This window comes from Bufo gargarizans, chromosome 10 (assembly GCF_014858855.1).
Source record: "Bufo gargarizans isolate SCDJY-AF-19 chromosome 10, ASM1485885v1, whole genome shotgun sequence".
Lineage (NCBI taxonomy): Eukaryota > Metazoa > Chordata > Amphibia > Anura > Bufonidae > Bufo > Bufo gargarizans.
In genome coordinates, this window is record NC_058089.1 from 71888820 (window position 1) to 71903007 (window position 14188).

The following is a 14188-nucleotide window of genomic DNA, read 5'->3' on the forward strand; positions in this document are numbered from 1 at the left end:
TGACCCATTGCGCTGCATCGACAAAAGTGAAAAGAGTCCCTGCAGGCCAAGAACTGCAGAATTGTCTATTTGAAAAGGTGCAAATAAACCCTGTTTGCGCTTTTTCTAGACAAAAAAACCTGATGAAGACAATGATAAATGTCAGACATAATGTGATGGCAGATAAGGCCTTTCTGTCATCGCCCATGGGGTTCCTGAGACCCCCCCTTCCAATGGCGATCCTGTGATTGGACGGTCAATTCTGGTGACCCGATAGCCTGGAAAATAAGGTGGATTGGTGCTGTCTTGGACAGAATAAGAGGAGGTGGCAGAGGTGCCACCGTGACCTCCTCCTATCCCCTGCGATTGTTCGATTGGAGCAACCGACCAATCGCACGGGGAAAGGGGGGGGGGGGGGTGCAGGATATTGAAAATGAATTTCCCCTGCTCTGTCCGCCCATCCCGGTCTGGGCAGAGCGGGGAATATGCAGGGGAGACAGCGGTGGGTGTATACGGCAGTAGCATGTGGCAGGGATCTGAAGGGCCACAGTGATCTCCAAACTGTGGCCCTCCAGATGTTACAAAATGCCCATACCACCAACGGCTGTTTGGGCATGCTGGGAGTTATAGTTTTGCAACATCTCACAGAAGACTATACAGCACGTTCACCCCATATTGTAAACAGATACTACTACCTGTGTGTAACAATCCTTGTAGACAGTAAAGTTTCTTTGCTCAGGTAATAGTGTTTCAGATATCCACCAAGCCAGTTTAGCACATTATTAGTTACAATAACTAGGTACACTGGATTTTCCCTGGAGTCTCTCAGCTAGAAGTCAATTTGTTAAGCATACATTTGCTTATGCCTTTCTCCGAGGTACAGTGTGTGGTGCTGAAAGTGCCCAGCATAGGGGAGGGGCATCAGAAGCAGGAAATGAAGTATGGGGTCTAGTAAGGAACAATTTATACATTTTTCTTATTATAAAATTGCTATGGTTAGCCTGTTTTTTTCAATTATTTTTCTCTCCTTTTATCCATGCATCAGTTACAGTGATTTGCGGAACAAACAAATGGTATATTTTTTTCAAAGCGGTGCAAACGTTTATTTTTGCAGCACAAACAAATCGTGTATTTATTTTTGAAATTTAAGAACATAGGGTGGAAAGTGGGCGGGGCTTCATAAAAATTTTACGCGCAATATCCCAGGAACCGAAGCGGCACAAACGCTCATTTTTGCGGCACAAACCAGCACAAATGCAGCACATACGAATAGTGTGTTTCTTTTGGAAATTTAAGAACATGGGGTGCCAACTTCACACAGGTAATCGTCACTGCGCCTGTTAAATCAATTAGCTCCGAGCTCGAGCTTTTCTCTGCATAGCAGGCTGTAATAGATGATCCTTGATTCCGATGTTTGGGGTAATGTTTAATATTGAGGCATCTTCTTGGCCAGTCTTCGCCTCCTTGGCTTTCTGCTTGCTTTCTTCCTTTCTGCTTTGATTGAAGATTTCTTATGAGAATGAGCATTAAATGTTAACTCTTTTCTTTTATAGGTTCACTTACCATCCGTTAAGACTCTCCTCCAATAGGATGAAGATCATCTGTCTCATGCCAGACCAGGATCCTCCCATTGGACAAAGACACCTATTATCAGATAATGAATAACTTTATTTAATAATTATATGCGAAGCAATGAACGGAACCATGTGCTCCCTTCATTGCATTTCGCTATGAATTGGGTCCTGACATTATTCTAATTGGGCGCACAAATGGGGGTATTATTCTAACTAGGGGGCATTATTCTAACTGGGGGCACTAATGGGGGCATTATTCTAACTGGGGGCACTAATGGGGCCATTATTCTAACTGGGGGCACTAATGGGGCCATTATTCTAACTGTAGGCAATAATGGGGGACATTATTATTGCGGGGGGCACTAATGGGGCATTATTCTTCCTGGTGGCACTAATGGAGGCATTATTCTTCCTGGGGGTCACTAATGGGGGCATTATTGTTACTGGGGGGGGCACTAATTGGGCCATTACTCTTACTACGGGGCACTAATGGGGGCATTAAAATTACTGGGGGCACTAATGGGGCATTAATATTACAGGGGAACTAATGGGGGCATTACTATTACTGGGGTGCACTAATGAGGGCATTACTATTACTGGGGGGCACTAATGGGGGCATTAATATTATTGGGAGCCACAGTGTGAAAGCAAATTAACCACCTCCCGACCGCTGTACGCGTATATGCATCCGGGAGGTGGTTGCTTTATTCCTCCTGGACGCATATACGCGTCTTCTCGCGAGACGCGAGATTTCCTGTGAACGCGCGCGCACAGGCGCGCGCGCTCACAGGAACGGAAGGTAAGCGAGTGGATCTCCAGCCTGCCAGCGGCGATCGCTCGCTGGCAGGCTGGAGATCCAAATTTTTTAACCCCTAACAGGTATATTAGACGCTGTTTTCATAACAGCGTCTAATATACCTCCTACCTGGTCCTCTGGTGGTCCCTTTTGTTAGGATCGACCACCAGAGGACTCAGGTAGGTCAGTAGAGTCGCACCAAACACCACACTACACTACACCCCCCCCCCCCGGTCACTTATTAACCCCTTATAAACCCCTGATCACCCATGATCACCCCATATAAACTCCCTGATCACCGCCCTGTCATTGATCACCCCCCTGTCAGGCTCCGTTCAGACGTCCGTATGATTTTTACGGATCCACGGATACATGGATCGGATCCGCAAAAAGCATACGGACGTCTGAATGGAGCCTTACAGGGGGGTGATCAATGACAGGCGGGTGATCACCCATATACACTCCCTGATCACCCCCTGTCATTGATCACCCCCCTGTCAGGCTCCGTTCAGACGTCCGCATGATTTTTACGGATCCATGGATACATGGATCGGATCCGCAAAACACATGCGGACGTCTGAATGGAGCCTTACAGGGGGTGATCAATGACAGGCGGGTGATCACCCATATACACTCCCTGATCACCCCCCTGTCATTGATAACCCCCCTGTAAGGCTCCATTCAGACGTCCGCATGTGTTTTGTGGATCCGATCCATGTATCCGTAAAAATCATGCGGACGTCTGAATGGAGCCTTCCAGGGGGGTGATCAATGACAGGCGGGTGATCACCCATATACACTCCCTGATCACCCCCTGTCATTGATCACCCCCCTGTAAGGCTCCATTCAGACGTCCGCATGATTTTTACGGATCCATGGATACATGGATCGGATCCACAAAACACATGCGGACGTCTGAATGGAGCCTTACAGGGGGGTGATCAGTGACAGGGGGGTGATCACCCTGATCACCCTGATCATCCCCTGTCATTGATAACCCCCCTGTAAGGCTCCATTCAGACGTCCGCATGTGTTTTGTGGATCCGATCCATGTATCCATGGATCCGTAAAAAATCATGCGGATGTCTGAATGGAGCCTTACAGGGGGGGTGATCAGTGACAGGGGGGTGATCACCCTGATCACCCCCTGTCATTGATAACCCCCCTGTAAGGCTCCATTCAGACGTCCGCATGTGTTTTGTGGATCCGATCCATGTATCCATGGATCCGTAAAAAATCATGCGGATGTCTGAATGGAACCTTACAGGGGGGGTGATCATTGACAGGGGGGTGATCACCCTGATCACCCCCTGTCATTGATAACCCCCCTGTAAGGCTCCATTCAGACGTCCGCATGTGTTTTGTGGATCCGATCCATGTATCCATGGATCCGTAAAAATCATGCGGATGTCTGAATGGAGCCTTACCGGGGGGTGATCAATGACAGGGGGGTGATCAGGGAGTCTATATGGGTGATCACCCCCCTGTCATTGATCACCCCCCTGTCATTGATCACCCCCCCCCCCCCCTGGTAAGGCTCCATTCAGACATTTTTTTTGGCACAAGTTAGCGGAAATTTTTTGTTTGTTTTTGTTTTTTCTTACAAAGTCTCATATTCTACTAACTTGTGTCAAAAAATAAAATCTCACATGGACGCACCATACCCCTCACGGAATCCAAATGCGTAAACATTTTTAGACATTTATATTTCAGACTTCTTCTCACGCTTTAGGGCCCCTAAAAAGCCAGGGCAGTATAAATACCCCACATGTGACCCCATTTCGGAAAGAAGACACCCCAAGGTATTCCGTGAGGGGCATATTGAGTCCATGAAAGATTGAAATTTTTGTCCTAAGTTAGCGGAAAGTGAGACTTTGTGAGAAAAAAACAAAAAAAAATCAATATCCGCTAACTTATGCAAAATTCTAGGAACTCGCCATGCCCCTCATTGAATACCTTGGGGTGTCTTCTTTCCAAAGTGGGGTCACATATGGGGTATTTATACTGCCCTGGCTTTTTAGGGGCCCGAAAGTGTGAGAAGAAGTCTGGGATCCAAATGTCTAAAAATGCCCTCCTAAAAAGAATTTGGGCCCCTTTGCGCATCTAGGCTGCAAAAAAGTGTCACACATGTGGTATCGCCGTACTCAGGAGAAGTTGGGGAATGTGTTTTGGGGTGTCATTTTACATATACCCATGCTGGGTGAGAAAAATATCTTGGTCAAATGCCAACTTTGTATAAAAAAATGGGAAAAGTTGTCTTTTGCAAAGATATTTCTCTCACCCAGCATGGGTATATGTAAAATGACCCCCCAAAACACATTCCCCAACTTCTCCTGAGTACGGCGATACCAGATGTGTCACACTTTTTTGCTGCCAAGGTGGGCAAAGGGGCACATATTCCAAAGTGCACCTTTCGGATTTCGCAGGCCATTTTTTACACATTTTGATTGCAAGGTACTTCTTACAAATTTGGGCCCTTAAATTGCCAGGGCAGTATAACTACGCCACAAGTGACCCCATTTTGGAAAGAAGACGCCCCAAGGTATTCCGTGAGGGGCACGGCGAGTTCCTAGAAATTTTTATTTTTTGTCACAAGTTAGCGGAAAATGATGATTTTTCTTTTTTTTTCTTTTTTCCTTACAAAGTCTCATATTCCACTAACTTGCGACAAAAAATAAAAAATTCTAGGAACTTGCTATGCCCCTCACGGAATACCTTGGGGTGTCTTCTTTCCAAAATGGGGTCACTTGTGGCGTAGTTATACTGCCCTGGCAATTTAGGGGCCCAAATGTGTGAGAAGAACTTTGCAATCAAAATGTGTAAAAAATGCCCTGCAAAATCCGAAAGGTGCACTTTGGAATATGTGCCCCTTTGCCCACCTTGGCAGCAAAAAAGTGTGACACATCTGGTATCGCCGTACTCAGGAGAAGTTGGGCAATGTGTTTTGGGGTGTCATTTTACATATACCCATGCTGGATGAGAGAAATATCTTGGCAAAAGACAACTTTTCCCATTTCTTTATACAAAGTTGGCATTTGACCAAGATATTTTTCTCACCCAGCATGGGTATATGTAAAATGACACCCCAAAACACATTCCCCAACTTCTCCTGAGTACGGCGATACCAGATGTGTGACACTTTTTTGCTGCCAAGGTGGGCAAAGGGGCACATATTCCAAAGTGCACCTTTTGGATTTCACCGGCCATTTTTTACACATTTTGATTGCAAAGTTCTTCTCACACATTTGGGCCCCTAAATTGCCAGGGCAGTATAACTACGCCACAAGTGACCCCATTTTGGAAAGAAGACACCCCAAGGTATTCCGTGAGGGGCATAGCAAGTTCCTAGAATTTTTTATTTTTTGTCGCAAGTTAGTGGAATATGAGACTTTGTAAGGAAAAAAGAAAAAAAAAGAAAAATCATCATTTTCCGCTAACTTGTGACAAAAAATAAAAATTTCTAGGAACTCGCCGTGCCCCTCACGGAATACCTTGGGGCGTCTTCTTTCCAAAATGGGGTCACTTGTGGCGTAGTTATACTGCCCTGGCAATTTAGGGGCCCAAATGTGTGAGAAGAACTTTGCAATCAAAATGTGTAAAAAATGCCCTGCAAAATCCGAAAGGTGCACTTTGGAATATGTGCCCCTTTGCCCACCTTGGCAGCAAAAAAGTGTGACACATCTGGTATCGCCGTACTCAGGAGGAGTTGGGGAATGTGTTTTGGGGTGTCATTTTACATATACCCATGCTGGATGAGAGAAATATCTTGGCAAAAGACAACTTTTCCCATTTCTTTATACAAAGTTGGCATTTGACCAAGATATTTTTCTCACCCAGCATGGGTATATGTAAAATGACACCCCAAAACACATTCCCCAACTTCTCCTGAGTACGGCGATACCAGATGTGTGACACTTTTTTGCTGCCAAGGTGGGCAAAGGGGCACATATTCCAAAGTGCACCTTTTGGATTTCACCGGCCATTTTTTACACATTTTGATTGCAAAGTTCTTCTCACACATTTGGGCCCCTAAATTGCCAGGGCAGTATAACTACGCCACAAGTGACCCCATTTTGGAAAGAAGACACCCCAAGGTATTCTGTGAGGGGCATGGTGAGTTCCTAGAATTTTTTATTTTTTGTCGCAAGTTAGTGGAATATGAGACTTTGTAAGAAAAAATAAAAAAAATAAAATCATCATCATTTTCCGCTAACTTGTGACAAAAAATAAAATAAAAAGTGTCTACTTTCCGAAATGGGGTCATTTGTGGGGGTTTTCTACTGTTTGGGCATTGTAGAACCTCAGGAAACATGACAGGTGCTCAGAAAGTCAGAGCTGTTTCAAAAAGCGGAAATTCACATTTTTGTACCATAGTTTGTAAATGCTATAACTTTTACCCAAACCATTTTTTTTTTTTGCCCAAACATTTTTTTTTTATCAAAGACATGTAGAACAATAAATTTGGTGAAAAATTTATATATGGATGTCGTTTTTTTTTGCAAAATTTTACAGCTGAAAGTGAAAAATGTCATTTTTTTGCCAAAAAAATCGTTACATTTTGATTAATAACAAAAAAAGTAAAAATGCCAGCAGCAATGAAATACCACCAAATGAAAGCTCTATTAGTGAGAAGAAAAGGAGGTAAAATTCATTTGTATGGTAAGTTGCATGACCGAGCGATAAACGGTGAAAGTAGTGTAGTGCCGAAGTGTAAAAAGTGCTCTGGTCATGAAGGGGGTTTCACCTAGCGGGGTTGAAGTGGTTAACACCCTGTGTTAAGCCACGCCCTCACAACCACACACCCCTTTGGGTGTGGCTTAACTTGGCCGGTATTTTTTGTTGGGAAAGGTGGCAACCCTAACTGGGAGGAGATTTAATAAAACTGATGCAAATGTAAACTTGCTTAGTTGCCCATGGCAACCAGTTAGATGGATCCTTTCATTTTTTAAAGGAGCTCTGAAAAATGAAAGCTAGGATTTGATTGGTCGCTATGGGCAACTAAGTCAGTTTACCTTTGTACCAGTTTTGATAAATCTCCCTCTGTGTACACAATTATTAGGCAAGTTGTATTTCTGAGGGTTAATTTTATTATTGAACAACTGTTAATAAACCTCAAACCTGAATATTTAAGAAAGTAAAAGTGAGGTTTTGGCTTTCTTAGGAGAATGTCTATGTGTGCATGATTATTGGGCAACTATTAGTGTGCAGAATTATGTAACTAAATGAAAAAGGCAAATTTTCCCATTTCCCACCTATTTATTTTCATCTTTTAACCCCTTCCTGACATCCGCCATAATAGTGCAACAGATGTCGGATCTTTTAAGATTGTGCCCCCTCTAGAGTGCAGCGAGCACCACACAGCAGAAACCCAGGGCTGATGTCGGAGATTGGCGGTAATGCTGATTGCAGGCATTTAACCCCTCAGATGCCATGGTCAAATGTGACCACAGCATCTGAAAGGCCCAAAACCTGGAAGAGTGCGCCTTCCTGGCTGGAGCACCTCCCCCTGGCTGAGATTGGGGAATGTGCTCCATTGCGGTAATAAGCCAGAGCCTGTACTAGGCTTCTAGACTTATTACTGGTATATTCCAATTCAGGCCTGAAGGTGGCAGCACTGTATTGGAATATACAGATCTTTGTACAAACCGGATTCCAAAAAAGTTGGGACACTATGCAAATCGTGAATAAAAACTGAATGCAATGAGGTGGAGGTGCCAACTTCTAATAAATAGAATATAAATCACGGAACAAAAGTTTAAACTGAGAAAATTTACAATTTTAAGGGAAAAATATGTTGAATCAGAATTTCATTGTGTCAACAAATCCCCAAAAAGTTGGGACAAGGCCATTTTCACCACTGTGGCATCTCCCCTTCTTCTTACAACACTCAACAGACGTCTGGGGACCGAGGAGACCAGTTTCTCAAGTTTAGAAATAGGAATGCTCTCCCATTCTTGACTAATACAGGCCTCTAACTGTTCAATCGTCTTGGGCCTTCTTTGTTGCACCTTCCTCTTTATGATGCGCCATATGTTCTCTATAGGTGAAAGATCTGGACTGCAGACTGGCCATTTCAGTACCCTGATCCTTCTCCTACGTAGCCATGATGTTGTGATTGATGCAGAATGTGGTCTGGCATTATCTTGTTGAAAAATGCAGGGTCTTCCCTGAAAGAGATGACGTCTGGATGGGAGCATATGTTGTTCTAGAACCTGAATATATTTTTCTGCATTGATGGTGCCTTTCCAGACATGCAAGCTGCCCATGCCACACGCACTCATGCAACCCCATACCATCAGAGATGCAGGTTTCTGAACTGAACGTTGATAACTACTTGGGTTGTCCTTGTCTTCTTTGGTCTGGATGACATGGCGTCCCAGATTTCCAAAAAGAACTTTGAATCGTGACTCGTCTGACCACAGAACAGTCTTCCATTTTGCCACACTCCATTTTAAATGATCCCTGGCCCAGTGAAAACGCCTGAGCTTGTGGATCTTGCTTAGAAATGGCTTCTTCTTTGCACTGTAGAGTTTCAGCTGGCAACGGCGGATGGCACGGTGGATTGTGTTCACTGACAATGGTTTCTGGAAGTATTCCTGAGCCCATTCTGTGATTTCCTTTACAGTAGCATTCAGGGGCGTAACTAGAAGTGACTGGGCCCCACAGCAAATATTTGTAAGGGCCCCCCTCAGCGCACTTCGCACCTCCCTCCTCCTGTGTAAACCCCACTCCTTTGGCACAGTGTAGCGGTATACTGTATATTGTGTGGCACAGTATAGAGGTATACTGTATATTGTGTGGCACAGTGTAGAGGTATATTGTGAGGCACAGTGTAGCGGTATACTGTATATTGTGTGGCACAGTGTAGAGGTATATTGTGAGGCACAGTGTAGCGGTATACTGTATATTGTGTGGCACAGTGTAGAGGTATATTGTGAGGCACAGTGTAGCGGTATACTGTATATTGTGTGGCACAGTGTAGAGGTATACTGTATATTGTGAGGCACAGTGTAGAGGTATACTGTATATTGTGTGGCACAGTGTAGCGGTATACTGTATATTGTGGGGCACAGTGTAGAGGTATACTGTATATTGTGTGGCACAGTAGCAATATACTGTATATTGTGAGGCACAGTGTAGAGGTATACTGTACATTGTGTGGCACAGTGTAGAGGTATACTGTACATTGTGGGGCACAGTAGCAATATACTGTATATTGTGGGGCACAGTGTAGCAGTATACTGTACATTGTGGGGCACAGTATAGAGGTATACTGTACATTGTGGGGCACAGTGTAGCGGTATACTGTATATTGTGGGGCACAGTGTAGGCTATATGTGCATAACATAAACATACTCCACATGAACACTTACAGTTACTTGGCTTGGCCCTTGGGGATCTCGGACGCCACTTCCACACTTGGCCGGGGGCTCGGCGGAGCTGATGTTGTGTTTTATCCTAATGAGAAAGATTTTATAATAAGGATTTGGAGAAGGGGCAGAGGGATAGCAGAGCAGGGAGAGGCCGGTGCTGCTACTAGGGGGTCATACCATGGGGCAGTAATAAAACCCACCATAATGCCCCTCCCAGTAGTAATAATTCTCCTTATAATGTGACAGTGCAAAAATACCCCCTTGTAATGCCCCCAGTTGAGCTAATGTCCCCATAGTGCCCCCATAATGTGCCAGTATAAAATACCCCTATATAGTGCCCCCAGTAAATTCCCCCATAGTGCTCCTCTCCCCCCTTCCTGCTAGTGCCCCCCAAAATGTACCAGTATAAAATGCCCCATATATAGTGCCCCAGTAGATGCCCCTCAGTGTCCGGCCTCTGATAGGCTGCCGGCCTAGTGTCCCCCATAATGCCCCCCAATAATGTGCCAGTAAGTGCCCCCCATCATGTGCCAGTATCAAGTGCCTCTCCCCCCCCCCCACATGTCCCAGTATCATAGTGCCATCTCCCCCCATGTGCCAGTATCAAGTGCCTCTCTCCTTCCCACCCCCCATGTGCCAGTATCAAGTGCCTCTCTCTTCCCCCCATGTGACAGTATCAAGTGCCTCTCTCTTCCCCCCATGTGCCAGTATCATAGTGCCATCTCCCCCGTAAAAAAGTGCCAGTATTAAGTGCCTCCCCCCCTCATAGTGCCAACCCCCCCCCCACACATGCCAGTATCAAGTGCCTCTCTCCTCCCCCCCATGTCCCAGTATCATAGTGCCACCCCCCCCCCCACTAAAAAGTGCCAATATCAAGTGCCTCTCTCCCTCCCCCCTCCCCATGTGCCAGTATCAGGTGCCCCCCCCCATGTGCCAGTATCAAGTGCCAACCCCCCCTCTCCCCTCCAGGTGCCAGTATCAGGTGCCTCCCCCCCCTATGTCCCAGTATCATAGTGCCATCTTCCCCCCCCCCACCACCACCACAAAAAAAGTGCCAGTATCAAGTGCCTCTCTCCCTCCCCCCCCCATGCCAGTATCAGGTGCCTCTCTCCCTCCCCCCCCCCATGCCAGTATCAGGTGCCAACCCCACTCCCCCCCATGTGCCAGTATCAGGTGCCTCTTCCCCCCCCCATGTGCCAGTATCAGGTGCCAACCCCCCTCCCCCCCAGGTGCCAGTATCAGGTGCCAACCCCCCTCCCCCCATGTGCCAGTAGCAGGTGCCACTGCCAGTATCAGGTGCCTCCCGCTCCCCCATGGTAGTAACAGTCGGGTATTAAAAAAATAATAATAAACACTTCTACTTACCTCCATGTCAGCGATGCGATGCAGCCTCTTCCTGTGTCCCGCCTTGTATGTCCTTATATGGACTCAGTGCTTGTATTTCAGAAAAGAGTCTGCTGGGATTCGAACCCACGACCTTCTGCTTCAGAGGCAGAGCAGCTAACCACTAGACCATAGCAGCTGCCTTGCTGCTGGCTGAAAAAATATGAGACTTCTACTGTTATAGCTGGCTAAGTGTACATCTATACACATGGCAGCTGCTCATATATAGAGATGTAGCAGAGCTGAATGTGCTGAGACAGCTGTCATATACAGATATAGCAGTATCTCAGATATATCTCTATATGACAGCTGTCCCAGCACACTCAGCTCTGCTATATCTCTATATATGATAGCTGCCCCAGCAAACCCAGCTCTGCTACATCTATGCATATGACAGCTGCCCAAACACACCCAGCACTGCTATATCTCTATATGACAGCTGTCCCAGCACACTCAGCTCTGCTATATCTCTATATATGACAGCTGCCCCAGCAAACCCAGCTCTGCTACATCTATACACATGACAGCTGCCAAAACACACCCAGCACTGCTATATCTCTATATGACAGCTGCCCCAGCACACTCAGCTCTGCTATATCTCTATATATGATAGCTGCTCCAGCACAACCAGCCCTGCTACATCTATATATCTCTAAGTATTGCTATACAGTAGATAGATATATAGAGATATAGCAGAGCTGAGTGTGCTGGGGCAGCTGTCATGTGTATAGATGTAGCAGAGCTGGCTGTGTTTCGGCAGCTGTCATGTGTATAGATGTAGTAGAGCTGGGTTTGCTGGGGCAGCTGTCATATATAGAGATATAGCAGAGCTGAGTGTGCTGGTGCAGCTGTCATGTGTATAGATGTAGCAGAGCTGGGTGTGTTTGGGCATCTGTCATGTATAGATGTAGTAGAGCTGGGTTTCCTGGGGCAGCTGTCATATATAGAGATATAGCAGAGCTGAGTGTGCAGGGACAGCTGTCATATACAGATATAGCAGTGCTAGGTGTGTTTGGGCAGCTGTCATGTGTATAGATGTATTATTCCCCCCCCCCCCCAAGTCAGTTGTAATGCAGCCTTTATGGCTGTGAGGGTAAATGCTTTGCCACTGATTCACTGATAGATTGGAGGTTGTGTGAAGGGGCCCTGAACACGATATTTAACTAACTTGAAAATAAACGGTCACACACGCTGCTGGGGCGCCGGGCCCCCTTGGCAGCCCGGGCCCCGAAGCAGCTGCTTCCCCTGCTTCCCCGGTAGTTACGCCACTGGTAGCATTCCTGTTTGTGGTGCAGTGTCGTTTAAGGGCCCGGAGATCACGGGCATCCAGTATGGTTTTACGGCCTTGACCCTTACGCACAGAGATTGTTCCAGATTCTCTGAATCTTCGGATGATGTTATGCACAGTTGATGATGATAGATGCAAAGTCTTTGCGATTTTTCGCTGGGTAACACCTTTCTGATATTGCTCCACTATCTTTCTGCGCAACATTGTGGGAATTGGTGATCCTCTACCCATCTTGGCTTCTGAGAGACACTGCCACTCTGAGAAGCTCTTTTTATACCCAATCATGTTGCCAATTGACCTAATTAGTGTTAATTGGTCTTCCAGCTCTTCGTTATGCTCAAATTTACTTTTTCCAGCCTCTTATTGCTACTTGTCCCAACTTTTTTGGGATTTGTTGACACCGTGAAAATTTGAATCAACGTATTTTTCCTTTAAAATGATACATTTACTCGGATTAAAAGTTTGATCTGGCATCTACATTCTATTACAAATAAAATATTGACATTTGCCATCTCCACATCATTGCATTCAGTTTTTATTCACAATTTGTTTAGTGTCCCAACTTTTTGGGAATCCGGTTTGTAGATAAAAAAAACTAATATATAGTAAATAGGGGCCCTTTACTGAAATAAAAGAGCGGGACACAGCAATGCTCAGTGCTAATATGATAGAGCCATAAAACGGCTAGTGTAAAATATCAAATTAATCAAATAAAAGCATATAAAAGGTGAAACAACACCAAAACTCACTTCACCAGGGAGGGGTGTAAAGGGATAAAGCTCAAGACACCCAAAACAACGACCTCCCTCGCCTGGCTCGCTTGTATAGTGGTTGGAAGATACGGCAGTTACCATATATAGGGAAAAAGAAAAAGTAATGTATAAAAAAAAAATGCGATATTGGGCATGAAATGGAAGGTCGAGGGATCACAAAACAATAAATATAATCAATAATAAAATCACAGAACAATACATATAATCAACAATGAATAATAAAAGGACAATATAATATAATGAGAATATATTAATAAATATAAATATAGTAGAAGCCCAATCAGGCATCCATAAAAAAGCCCTAACAGTGGGGAAATATAAAATATCAGTGAGGGAAAAAAATAAAAGAATATGGAAAATGGGTGAGATCCTATAGACACCAAAGTGTCCGTTAGAAATACATATATAAGAAATATATATATATATATATATATATAAAATACACATAAAAAAAATATATATATAAAAAAAAATATATATATATATATATATATATATATATATATAAAATACATATATACAAAATATATGTGGAAAATTAAATAAATATAGGGATATATAAACTGAGAAAAGGGGGGGTGAAGGGAATCGGCTAGGCAAGTAATTGATTATTATTTTGAATACTCAATTACTTGCCTAGCCAATTCCCTTCTCCCCCCCCCCCTTTTTTCAGTTTATATATCCCTATATTTATTTCATTTTCCACATATATTTTTTTATATACCGTAGGTATTTTTTATATATTTTTTGTATGTGTATTTCTGATGCCTGCTTGGGCTTCTACTATATTTATTTATTCTCATTATATTATATTGTCCTTTTATTATTCATTGTTGATTATATTTATTGTTCTGTGATTTTATTATTGATTATATTTATTGTTTTGTGATCCCTCGACCTTCCATTTGATGCCCAATATCGCTTTGTCTTTTTTTTTTTTATATACATTACTTTTTCTTTTTCCCTATATATGGTAATGTTCTTATATCTGCTGTTGGATTGTTTCCACCTCTCCTTTCCAG

At 44.2% G+C, this 14188-nt stretch overlaps 1 long non-coding RNA gene across 1 annotated transcript in view; it reads right to left on the minus strand.

Moving 5' to 3' along the window:
* Positions 1-1085: 1085 nt before the first annotated feature.
* The window catches only part of LOC122920134, a 37617-nt gene continuing 24514 nt past the window's right edge, over positions 1086-14188 (minus strand). The window contains exons 2-3 of the long non-coding RNA XR_006386881.1: positions 1543-1623; positions 1086-1470 (exon numbers count right to left, since the gene is read on the minus strand). This is a non-coding gene — a long non-coding RNA (uncharacterized LOC122920134). The remainder of the gene's footprint in view (positions 1471-1542; positions 1624-14188) is intronic.